The sequence below is a fragment of the Thermobia domestica genome, chromosome 11, assembly GCF_964235325.1.
Source record: "Thermobia domestica chromosome 11, izTheDome1.hap1.1, whole genome shotgun sequence".
Classification (NCBI taxonomy): domain Eukaryota; kingdom Metazoa; phylum Arthropoda; class Insecta; order Zygentoma; family Lepismatidae; genus Thermobia; species Thermobia domestica.
In genome coordinates, this window is record NC_137464.1 from 102,248,874 (window position 1) to 102,262,081 (window position 13,208).

At 34.1% G+C, this 13,208-nt stretch overlaps 1 protein-coding gene across 10 annotated transcripts in view; it reads right to left on the reverse strand.

Annotated features, from left to right (window-relative positions):
• Nucleotides 1-13,208, reverse strand: part of LOC145664324 (uncharacterized) — a 1,583,153-nt gene that overhangs the window by 24,013 nt on the left and 1,545,932 nt on the right. The window lies entirely within an intron of this gene.

Here is a 13,208-nt window from a genome sequence, read left to right on the forward strand (position 1 = left end):
TTTGTGGGGCCAACCTTTATTATTTTTTAACAAGGACTAAAACAACCTTAATTTTAGTGTTCCCCACGAGACATGAAGAGAAATGTCAAAAGTTTCATGAGCAACACCAGTTTATCCAAGTCTTAGATTTCTAACATCGTTTTAGTGTTATATGAACTATAAACTGACAAAGTGATTGTGCGAACACAATGAAGAACATTTCCACACTTTAAGAAACGCAAATCATTACACAATATTGTCAAGTAATGAATATTTCGTGAATGATGTTATATTGCTTTCTTCCTGGACCTTTCATTCACGCTAAGATTCAAATAAATTATCTAGATGGAATTAAGAAAAAAAATCAGGTCATAAAATCTGTACATAAATTTACAAAACGAAATTGAAATTAAAAATGCAAAGATTTTCAGTTTTCTATCTGACTGGACTTTTTTAACACTGGTATCTATGCCGCTGGGTGGGTGAGAAGGGGGCGATAGTCTAAGTTTATAACATAACATAGTTTGGAAGCTAAAAGACTATTATTCTATTATTCTGTAAAAATAGGGCAAGTTTCAATCAACATTATATTAATACATAAGTGTAGCATAATTATCCACACAATATTCTTTCCTCCTCTTTGTGTATATATATATATATATATATATATATATATATATATATATATATATATATATATATATATATATATATATATTTCTTGGCTTTTACAAAAGGAATTAAAATTTATTTTTTTTTATAATTACTCCTTTAATATATAAAATAAACAATTTCTGCTACAAATTTTTGTTTACCATCATAATTAGTTAACTACGAGATGAGGCAAACGGAGACGAGATGAGAAATAGAACTTTCTAGTTTCGTCTCGATTCGCGAAAAAAGGTTTTCTCGTCTCTACTCGAATTTTTTATAGACTAATTCTGTAAACTTATGTGCAAAAATGTATGCCCTGAGCTTTTTGTGATGGTGTGAGATCCACCATGGATGTTCGTAGTTTATAAAGGCTTACTGCTTAGTCGTATGATAGCAGTCGTAAAATTCTTATAGATTTTTACATTGTTGAACTCACAAGAACAAATTACCAAATTTTACCATATTTGAAATAGGTGCTTATTTCTACAACCATAAAGAAGTACAGTTTCTAGAAATTGGAAATGTTTATGGTAAACTTGAAAACTAAGTAAGAAAGAGGGTAATAAAATGCGGAAAAATTAAAGCATAACAAAGAATATTTTCTTTTGAAAAAAAAATAATATCTTGCTTAAGATACTAAAGACAAGATTAGAAAGGAGCGAAGAAGAAAATACATAATAATAATTCATTAATAATAATAATAATAATAATAATAATAATAATAATAATAATAATAATAATAATAATAATAATAATAATAATAATAATAGTTGTTGTAGTACTAGTAGCAATAGTTGTAGTATATAGTATTATCAGGGGTGCACTCACTTAGGTCCACTGGATCCGGACGCCCCAAAACTTCCTAACTCATCATACTCTTGAACACTTTTTCAACAAAACTAAACTTGTTTAACAGTTAAACGATTAATGTAGTATGAAAATTTGACTTTACACTTCATCTGCACTCTTTCTCTTAGGAAAAACAAAATCTAGTTCTATAATTTTGTCTGAAAATATAAGTGGAAGTATTTTACAATTACTTGTCGTCTTTTCGGCTCCAGAATAATAGCCGTTCAATACGACATATACATAGTGGCTTGTAGTATTGAACGTCTCAAAGCTTGGGCCCCTTACAACAGAAATTTATCCACGAGTTGTATTGGAAGGTCCACTGGTTCCGAACTCCTCAAAAAGTTCTTACTAACTCTTTTCAAATAAAATACTTACATCTTGTCCGTACCAAGAGCACACACACACACACACACACACAAGGGATCCACCTGGCACGAATTCCCGTCCAATTTTTCGACTATGGACCAAGGGCACCCATGTTGTGGTTTCCAGAGGGGAGCAAGTATAAGCGACATTTCAAATATAGTTTCAAATTTTGCGGTAACTATTCTAAAAATTCTATTGGGTTTTCGATTTTCCGAAGTACAATTTCCTCTAGGGGGGCAAGCGCCCCACCTTGCCCCCCCCCCTCACTGATAGGCACCCTTGCTATGGACCCTCGCAACACTAATTTCTGAGTGGGCGCCTGGTGGAAAGACTTCTGGAAAACCTCGAGAAAAAAGCTATGGATCGAAGTTGTCCACTACAAACTCATAAGGCTTGGGATCGAAACAAGGACCTCTTGCACCAGCGGTGAGCGCTCAGTGTTAGTCATATACGTAGGTGGTTTTATCCTTTACAGGACCCAGAGCAAGCAAGGGGCCCTTCACCAATGCTATGACAAAATATCAAAAGTAAATTTGTCGACAACACAATATCGTCTGCCAAAATATCTACAAGCACATATTGAATTCTTCTCTCTTTCATGGGTGTTTGTTTACAGGTCACTATTGTAAGAAGAAACTAAACACAAGCAGACTCGTGTACAATCTAGAATAATGGAGTAGTACTAATGTTTTAATAACTTTTCTTATTTTCCTTTTTGCTTGCTATGAGGTTATGGCGTATGCTGATAGTAGTGTAAATATAATAGGGATGATAGGAGAACAATAGAAAGAAATGCAGAGGTCTTACTAAACGCTTGCAGGAACATGGGTTTACGCTTGTAGAAAGTATATGCAGAGAAAACTAAATACAGTATATCACCAAAACCATATTAACGGAGAAATGTAATGTCGACTAATAGCAGGAAATTCCTGTTATTAATCAGTTCAAAATCTTTTGTCGTCATGAGGAGTCGAGGAATATGAAGCTTAAAATATGTAAAACAATAATCATATCCGTTGTGTTGTATGGTTGTGAAACAAGGTCGCTTACTCTGAGAGAAGAACGTAGACTGAAAGTGCTTAACAACAAGACCCTGAGAAGAATATAAAGGATAACTGGAAATAGGAATGGAAAATGGCGGAAACTTGATAACCACCAACTGCAGAATTTATGCGGTTTACCAAACATTGTTAGGGTCATCAAGTCTAGGAAGCTCAGGTGAATAGGTTTGTCCCTAAGGACGCAGACAGGGCACTTCTCTGCTCCAATTTGGTTCTGGAATAGGTAGATGACAGTAGTTTACGTTTCAGTTCATTTTGGAGATTGAACCACTTAATTATAGTATTTTTGTGACTGTAAACTCTTCGTGTTGTTTTCATGATACTCCATATCGTCGCATGAGAACCGGAGAAACGCGGTTTTCGTTTTCTTCATGTTTGGACATAATTTTGAAAGCCTTACTTGGTGTAAATGGAACGTAACGCCATCTGTTCTCTTTGTCGATCATGTGTTGTAATGTAGCTCAATTACCATCTTATTAAAAGCATATCTTTCTAAGAAAATAATATTTTTTTGTCTCCTCGCGTGTAAACCTACGAAAATGGAGTTACGTTCCTCTGGTTCTCATGCGACGATATGCTTTGTCTTGCATATTTCCTTAGTTAAACCTAAACTTTTGTGATGACAAATATACAATTGACACGCGAAACTGTAAACAGAACTTTTCTAGGGCGCCGATTTCTCTGTAAATGGGGGGCATTCAGATGCAGAAGGTATATATATGAGGATTTTAAGACAAATTGTATTCAAATTATGCCAAATATTGTATATTCATAAATACAATAGGGGACCCACATGAGCTTTTTTGGGGGGGGGGCGCCCTTGGAACTTTTAAATTCATAATATATTAATCAGCGTCTATGCTGTGTTTCGACAGTCGTCAAAATTTTCATGTAAAATTTAGTAAAATGCCGTCCACCTTAATTTTTCTTATTGTACATCGAACATGACATTTAGTAACAATCGTATGGCACTATCTGCAGTGAGCATATACCTGGATCATTTTTGTAAGTTCAAGTGTTTGATGGAATGTTCATGGCTGTTAGTAGGCTGTCAGTAGGCTGTTAACAGAGGAGAAAGTGTTGAAGATGTCGAAGATATTAATTCACTGGAAACCAGTGACAGTGTTGTATCCTATCTCATTTCTTGGGCGTAGATAGGAGAACAATATTAAGATGGATCTCGAAGAAATAGAAATACAAAGTAGAAACTGGACACAGTTGACAAGGACAGAAATCGATGGAGAGTTTCTGTGAACGCGGCATTGAACCTCTGGGTTCCATAGACCATAGAGTTAGTTAGTTAGTTAGTTATGAGTTTTATAATTCATTTCTAATATTTTTGTTCCGAGATCCTTAGGCAAACCGTCAGGTTCATAACCGAATCCACTTCCAACTCGATTTTTGTTTTTTAAATCCTTGGCACAGATCTACAAAGATAGGCACAGATCTACAAGATATAAGATGTCCTGGTTTCTTTCTTTTCTCCCGTTCCCTACGTTTTGTATTTCGCTATCACGTGAAGACATCTTATAAAGTCATAGACACACCACACAGAGTAAATTTTTCAATCACATTCCAAAATGAACTTTTCAGATAACACCACATGATGACCAAATGATAATTCTTCTATAAGCACCCTTATTTCTGAATCACACCACTAATATTGTTTTATATGTTAATTTCGTTACACACCGACTACATATAGTGTAAGACTACAGGATAATTAAAGGGTAACAGAACTCACTAATATACAGACCAATTAGTCATTTAGATAGAGGGAATAACGGGAATTCTTTTATTCGTGGTGTATGTACTAGTGCCCTACAGATGGACCACCAGTACAACTTTAACTGACTTGACAATTCTGGTGTTTTGTGAACTTCCGAATTTTATTGAGGAACACACAATTCTTCTCTATAAATGTTCTTGAAAAGTCAAGAGTAGAATTCTGAAGTGCGGAGCCTTTCTAGGCGTGAAATTGCGGGTTGTTGCCCGGTTTGTCCTATGTAAAGGTTGTTACTGGCCATAGAAATTTGTGCCAAGTAGACAAATGTAAGTAAACATTGTTATCATTTTAGAGAAAACATCTGCAATATGTTGGAGAAAACCTAAGACGATATATTAAATTGTTGATTTAAGCACAAGACTTCGTCCTAAGACCCTCGTAACTCTCACATGCCTAACGTATGTGTAATCTGAAGGGATTTCGTGATATGGTAATCTTATTATAACCATTGCAACAGTTTCTTTTTGCTTTCATTCTAAGGGAAACATCAGAAAAAGCTGAAACACGTCTTTAATTAACATGTCTTTACTCTTAAGGCATTTCGAGATATGGTCATGTTTATTAACAATTACAAACCCCACGCTTCTCCCCCAATTTTTTTCTTCCCTTCTACCATAATTAATTTTAAAAAACGCTCAAACATGTCTTTAATTATTTAAAATTAACATCCTAAATACCCATTTTCATGCCTCTAATCTTTTGAGATTTTTAGATATGGTCATTTTATTTTAATAACTGTAACCTCGACTCGTTTTTCTTCTCGCCATTTTCTTCCCTTGTAGTGGAAACATGAGAAGGAGCTGAAATATGTCTCTAATTATTTTAAATGAAAAAAATCTAAATGCCAAATTTCATATCTCTAATCTTAACGAATTTCGAGACATGACCATCTAGTTCAGCGTTTCCCAACCTTCTTCAACTTGCGGCACACTATACGTGTAACTTGAATTCTCGCGGCACACCCATGTTTTATATATATATATATATATATATATATATATATATATATATATATATATATATATATATATATATTATTACTATTATGATTTGTAAATATAAAATACCGTGGTATTTTTATGTGATTACTGATCTCCTTACAGAGAAGAAAGCTCGATCACTGATTTTCCCCCGTGGTAAATCATTATGCTTATTTTTCATTCTAATTTTAAAATAGAAAACAATTGCAATGAAATATCGACTCGGTTTTTTAAAAATCCACTTTCTCTTTCGAAAACTGTATCTAACATTTAACTAAAAGGGAAGATCACTAAATAACGAATAAATAAACAAATCTCCTATACTTTTAAAACACAAATGTAGGTAATTTGTATGCATATTTGCTTTGTTGAATTTATTGAATGATATGTTAAAATTTCAAGTTACGAAATAGTCTGCAACAATAAAGAAGCAATAATGGTCATGACAATGATAAATACGTTTTCCAACATTAAAAATGTACAGAAAAGTAACACAGTATGAAACAAAATTGTAGATTTATAGTAAAGGTTCATAGTAATGTGAAATACAAATATACTACATTTTCCGCTATGTCTTGCAATTTGATTCCTATAGAATTAATAATTTGTTTCGATTTTCTCGCGGCACACCAGCGGCCCATTCGCGGCACACCAGTGTGCCGCGGCACACCGGTTGGGAAACGCTGATCTAGTTATACAATTGTAACTCCACCCATTTTACTTCCCGGCTTTTTCTTCCCATCTAGAGCAAATACCAAAAAATTGTGAAACGCATGTCTAAAAATTTACAATGACAAGTCCAAATACCAAATTTCATGCCTCTAACCTTAAGAGATTCCAAGGTATAGGCATCTTATTATAATAATTTAATTCCCATCCCTTTTCACATCCTTTTCTTCCTTTTTGTGTCAAATATTGAAAAACCGCTGAACGATGTGTCAATTATTTTCAATAAGAAGTCTATATACAATATTTCATGACTCTAACATGCAGAAATTTTTTGATACGGGCATTTTAACGTAATAATTGACACTCCTCTCACCCCTTACCCGTCGAACTTCAAAAAATTATTTCTTAGTGGCATCTTACATCAGAAATCTTACGTCGTGTCCGAATTTAGTAAGTGAAAGTAGCATCTCTGAATTTTTCGAAACAAGCAATGGAGTATCTTGTATCATACTTGCATAACCGAAAACAATATGTTTCATACAAAGGATTTGTTACTGAATAATTTAATACTCTATCAGGAGTCCCTCAAGGATCTAATCTAGGTCCTCTGTTGTTTCTTCTTGTTATTAATGATATTCCTCTGTGTATTAAAACTTCTCAAATTCTTCTTTTTGCCGACGATCTCAAATTATACTCCAAAGTAAGCTTAATTGATGACTGCGTGAAACTTCAACAGGATCTAGAGAGTATTCAAATGTGGTGTGATAAAAATAAATTAGTCCTGAATATTTCCAAATGTAAATCTGTATCTTTCACAAGAAAAGAAAATCAAATTATCATTACGTATACAATAAGTGGCACTTCCTTGTCTACCCCAATACTATCAAAGATCTAGGAGTTATATTTGATAGCAAATTAACCTTTACTCAACACATTGACGCGATAACGAGTAGTGCATATAGAAACCTAGGTTTAATTTATAGGATAGGACAGGATTTCTACAAACAATCAACATTTATAAGGTTATATTTTTCATATATGAGGTCAAAATTAGAATACTGTTGTACTGTTTGGACACCAAATGTCACTAAATACACTGATGCAATAGAAAATATACCATTTAAATTCTTTAAAATGCTTGCATAATATAAACGTACGGTTTCTATCCAAAGTATGTCCTCTATGAAGACTTGGTAAGGAATTTTAATTTTCAAACATTAGAAAAAAGGAGATGTGCTTTTGATTTCTTGTTCTTACATAAATTATTAAATGGTAAAATTGGTTGTAGTTCCAGAAGTATTATTACGTGTCCCAACAGGTAAGACGAGAACAGCAAACGCTGGGACATTCTATTGTAGAAAAGCAAGAACAAAAATATTACATAAGTCTCCTCTGTGGAGAATGTGTGCTTCATATATTGAAATGATTAAATTTCATGTAATAGATGTGTTTAGTATGTCAGAGAACAAGTTCAAAAGAATTATCATGCAATAACTTATGTATAATTAGATAACGTATATTTGTGTATGTATAATAGTGTATGTTAAATAATTCTGTATACGACACTATAACTGGGCATTAAGCCTGTTGTGTTGTCCTTATGAAATAAATAAATAAATTTCAAGTTTCTAGCTTAAACGGTTTGAAATGGTTGTTGACCAATCAGGCAGTCAGAACTTCTTCTTATACGTATATGTAGAGATATATAATTCAGTAAAGTTGTGTCTTGAAGTGAACAGTTTCAAAGAATACACAATTATAATGTGTTTATTGAGAAATGACTATTAAATGTATATATATAACATTAATTGGCTGGAATTATAAATTAAATATAGTACAAACACAATAATTTTGATCTAATGTTGATAAAGACAGTAGTACCCTCTAGCCTCCAGTGAGTAGTATGACAATTTAACAACTAGCATCAAAGAAAATACAAGAAAGATGGACAGTCTTGTAATACTGGTGTAAACTTTTTAAAATCAAATAAGTTATTTTACATTTATATATGCCATAAAAATTACAAATTAAAGGTATCAGCATTAGAGTTTAGAAAGAACTTTTGCTATTATTCTAGTATTTCTACTACACGATATTTTACGACTTGTAAAAACCACATTACAGCCACAAGACCAGTAGTTTTGAGAAATAGGTCACTGTAGACTCCTATATGGTTTGAGAAACCTTATCACATCTTTTCTGACCTACAAAATTCTCTCAGATGTCAATCATATTGAAAATATTTAGGACTATTTGGAGTAGTGGGTGAAGCGCAGGCATAGGTTATGGCCTAGGATGACTAGGCTAGAACCTAGAGCGGCATGATGCCTAGAGGTGGCGTATTTTGCTCCACTTCCTCCTCCTTCTGTATTACAGAAGAATTAACTTATTGTACTAGAAATTTCCCATTTGGGAGTTTCTGTATTACAGATTATAACATACTATTCCCTTCTTTAGTGATTATATAATATAAACGTACATAACAATAAGGCTTTGTGCAGCCGCAACAAAGTGTTAAGACCATTAGAAAATTTCCAAAGAAGTCTAAAAGGTAGATCAAAATAGATTTTTCTTTTCATGTATTAAACGAGAATGGGCAACATCACTTTCAAATTAGGTAAGTACAAATAGGACCTATATTTGAAATTACATTACTTTGAGGAGGAGCCCCCAGAAGTAGATACATTCAAGGACTCACAAGATGTGTTAATCCTGCCTATTTTTGCTAAAACAACAGGATCTGTTGATGAATCAGTGGAACATCGTTACCTGTAAAACCTCATGGCGTCCCTTCAGGCGGTTACCCAGCCCAGAAGTGGTTTTACTCGATATTTCTGTAAGTCATTCTGCTTTACTATTTGCCCGTGCACGCCCAAATAAGCGTACAGATTGACAATATGCGTGCAAACTTATGTGCAGTGAAAATACATGCACCAACATATGCTAGGGTACAGTGAAGTAGAGTAGAATGGATTAGCATAGGCAGTAGTGAATTTAAAATTTTATCAGGGGAGGGCAAGACTGTCTACCGAGGTAAGGTTTTCCCCGTTTTTATTAGTGTACAAAGTATTAAAAATGCATATGTTTCTCAAGCTCAGGGGGAGCAATTGCTCTCTGCTCTCCTCAGATGACAGGATACATTAATAGAGTGAAATAGAAGTAGGTAGGTTAATAGAATAAAATATATTAGGTTAAGTTAGTAGAGTAAAATAGAGCACAGTAGGTTGGGTTAGTGCTTATGTGTTCCATTTACAAGTGCATTAAATGTGGGTTTTGCTGTGATACGAGTTCCTATTGCACTTACAATAGTTTCACACTAGAAATCTTACATTTGGAAATATAAAACACAACTTCTCTACCAGACTCTACCTACGGGTTGAAGAGGGGAATGAGTCTCCCTGTGACGCCTTCAGTCCCTCTTCCTGAACTCTTAGTTCTTTGTTGGTATGTATGTGCAGTACATGTATGAAAATTAGTGAATAATATTTCTTCTCTATTTGCAGATCTTGTATAGTTTCCTAATCAGGACCTAACATGTCTAAGTGTCAAATTTACGTATATTGATTATCGGGTAGCAGTTTGTAACTGGAAAGCAGTATTCTTCTAACAGACGATGGGAATCAATTGCAAGAAACAGGAGTGGATTTTTGATTTTCTTAGTGCCCAGGAATTAATATAATTATATTGACCTATACAATTTCAAAGCGCTAAATAATATTAAAAATTAACTTGGCAGAATCTTAGATCTAGTTCTTGCGGATATCAGTGATATCGAAGTGGAACGTGAACTCCAATCATTGGTATTTGAAGATGCTCATCAACCTCCTTTATTTACTGACTTTCTCTACAGAAAAAGAATTCGTACTAAAAGTTCACTTATTAAATCAGATTATAACTTCCATAAAGCTAATTACGAACTGTTATATAGGGAAACAATGCCAACCAATTTGGAAACGATGTCTATCAGTTTTACGATTGACGAAGCCGTTCATGTTTTCTATAAAATAATGAATATATTTTCGACAAGTGTATACCACGTAAGAAAATTAACCACAAATATCACTTTCTTCACATCTAAAATAACAAATATTACTAAAGATCTAAAAGTATCGCCGAAGAAACTGAAGACAAGGAATTGGGGACATTACCTATTAATTGTAGAAATTAGGGCTGTAGGCAAACAGAAACTTTCAAGCGTGTATGACTAATACTCCAGTATTCTTGTAAATCCAAAATTATTTTAGTCTTAATTTAAAAGAAATTTCGATAATAGTACCCTAACTTATGAAGAACGATATTTAAATACCGAAATATGTAAGTGCTGCTGATACATTTATACACTTTCAAGTCTCGTATAACAAATCTGAGTACCGTATGATGTTGAGACTTTATCACATCATGTTAACTTTGATTTGCCTTTTCAGTTTACATTTACTCTTATAGAAGTAGATGTGGCAGAGGTCATGAACGCTATTAAAAGGTTTAGGTCTCAAACCTCTCCAGGACTAATTCAGATATAACGAATGTTCGGAAATTTTCTTCTGACTAAGGCGCCAATTCTGAAAGCCAAGTGTCATAATAATACAAATCTAATTTGATAAATTGGTCCACATGTTTTGGTAGAAAATGAGCAAGATTCCAGACTCGAATTTTCGGTCGCCATAGTGACCTGTTACCCGTGAGTTTTTGTGCTCCAGCACAAACAATAAAAACGTTTTTTTTTTAATACACAAGCGGCGAAATGTCATTCTACTCCTACTAAAAACTATATATATATATATATATATATATATATATATATATATATATATATATATATATATATATATATATATATATAGTCGTGGTACAGATGTAATCCAGCACACGTAACGATACAATCGAATTACAGAACTGGGGATTTTTATCAGACAGCAAATTGCAAACTAAATAATATATCCAATCATATAGTGGGGAGAAACAAACTCAGTGTATGTAAGCAATAAGCTAAATAATTGCCTTATTTTTACATATGATTCTTAGATATTCGATTAGTACCATTTTCATGTCATATCTAGTCTACAGAGCAATTTTTGATTTTAAAAAAATGAACATAAAATTTTCTGAGTATCGAGAGGAGACTTTTTACATTTCGTATCGTCTTGAATTTGGTGATGCACTTGTCGTTAGTCTCGGGGGCAACATTGGAGGTACTCAAGTTAGTCTTCCTTAGGGTAAATGCATACCGAAGATACTTCGCGATCGAGGTTTAAGTCGCGGTCGCTACCTCGATGTCTAGGTCTCGATGGATGAAGGACGTACATAGCGAGGAGGTCGCACCCTCGCTGTAAGTTCTCAATTTGAGGAGAAACATTACTGTGACACGTGTGAAATTATTGCATAAAAATCACTGCAAAACGACATTTTGAAATTGAAAGGACCAGACAGTTTATAAATAGGGACGGACGCGAGACGGGGAGATATTGAGAAATGCTAAAATATCGTCTCTTGTTTCGCAAAAATATTTGTGTCTCATCTCTTGTCCATCTCTATCAATAAATCAAAGACTTTTACAATTTTTCAGTTTTCTGTCAAGAAATGCCCTCTTTCAGCACTCAGGTGAGAAATAATTTCCCAGCAAAATAAAAAAAAATCAGGTATGTCTTGAGGTTTCAAGGTGGAGGGAGCATTAACTTAAGCAAATGAAGTTTCGTCACTGCAATTCCATTATTCGACGTTTCCTTCCTATAGATACGTGCCTGTCTTTACAGGTATTTCTTTACCTTATATCAACAATAGCTTTAGAAGAAACCTTTTTTCATTAATCACGGAATTGGGGGGGCGTAGAGTTTTTAAGCATTGATATGATTAACAGTAGCTTCTTTTTTGTTTAGAAATTAGACAATTTAGGGACTTCAGCCCGAAAGCCCCTCCCTGTAACCGCCACTGCCTTATATAATAATAAGCTACAGTATAATTCTCAGATAAATATGAATAGGCCTAACTTATCTGACATTCCCATTTCAGTTGCTATTTTCTTCTATTCTCTATTTAAAACGTGTCTATTATGATGATGTTTGTGTTTCTTATTCCATATTGGTGGAACATTCCGCACTAGTTTTATTAATATGTCTTTCATAATCAAATTTAATAGTACAGCAAAACCTCTCGAGCATAGACACACACAATCCTCTGCAGACGAAAGTCTAAACAAATGAAGACTTAATTCTATGCATCGCTTCAGGGAGAACTAATGAAAACACGAGCCACAGCGATGCTTCCGCTGAACATCGATGTAAAAACAAACTCGGTTGTTTATAATCGCGACCACTAATTCACCCTCGCGGTCGACCTCTAGGTCACGATGTAGCATACATCTTCAGCATGCGCTTACCCAATTGAATCCATGTGTTTCTGCCAGTATCGAGGGTGCGACCACGACTTAAACCTCGACCTCGATCGCGAGGTCTCTTCGGTATGTTTCTACCCTTAGTCTCAGTCCCCCTGCCTTACGTTAGTGTTCTGGCTACGGACCTGCTCTCTACAATGGTCAGAAATGCCCCGCAGGCGGAAATTAATATCTAATGCAGTCCTCTTTTATATACTCCTACTCATTTTAACCGTCATATAGCACTTGTAATGATTTCAGACAAGTAACCCGTCACTTGTAAATCCAAAATACAACTTCCATACAATGTGCAGAAATACTCCGCTGATGAAATCTAATATTTTAGATAGTCCACCTTCATTATGAATTCACCAATTTTAACCTTAAAATTACAAATTTTATAACGGCCTATTGTAAAGCTGAACCTTTTTATATTTAATACTGTTTGAAAAATATGGCTATGATACCAAAACATAACCAAATATATATGATAA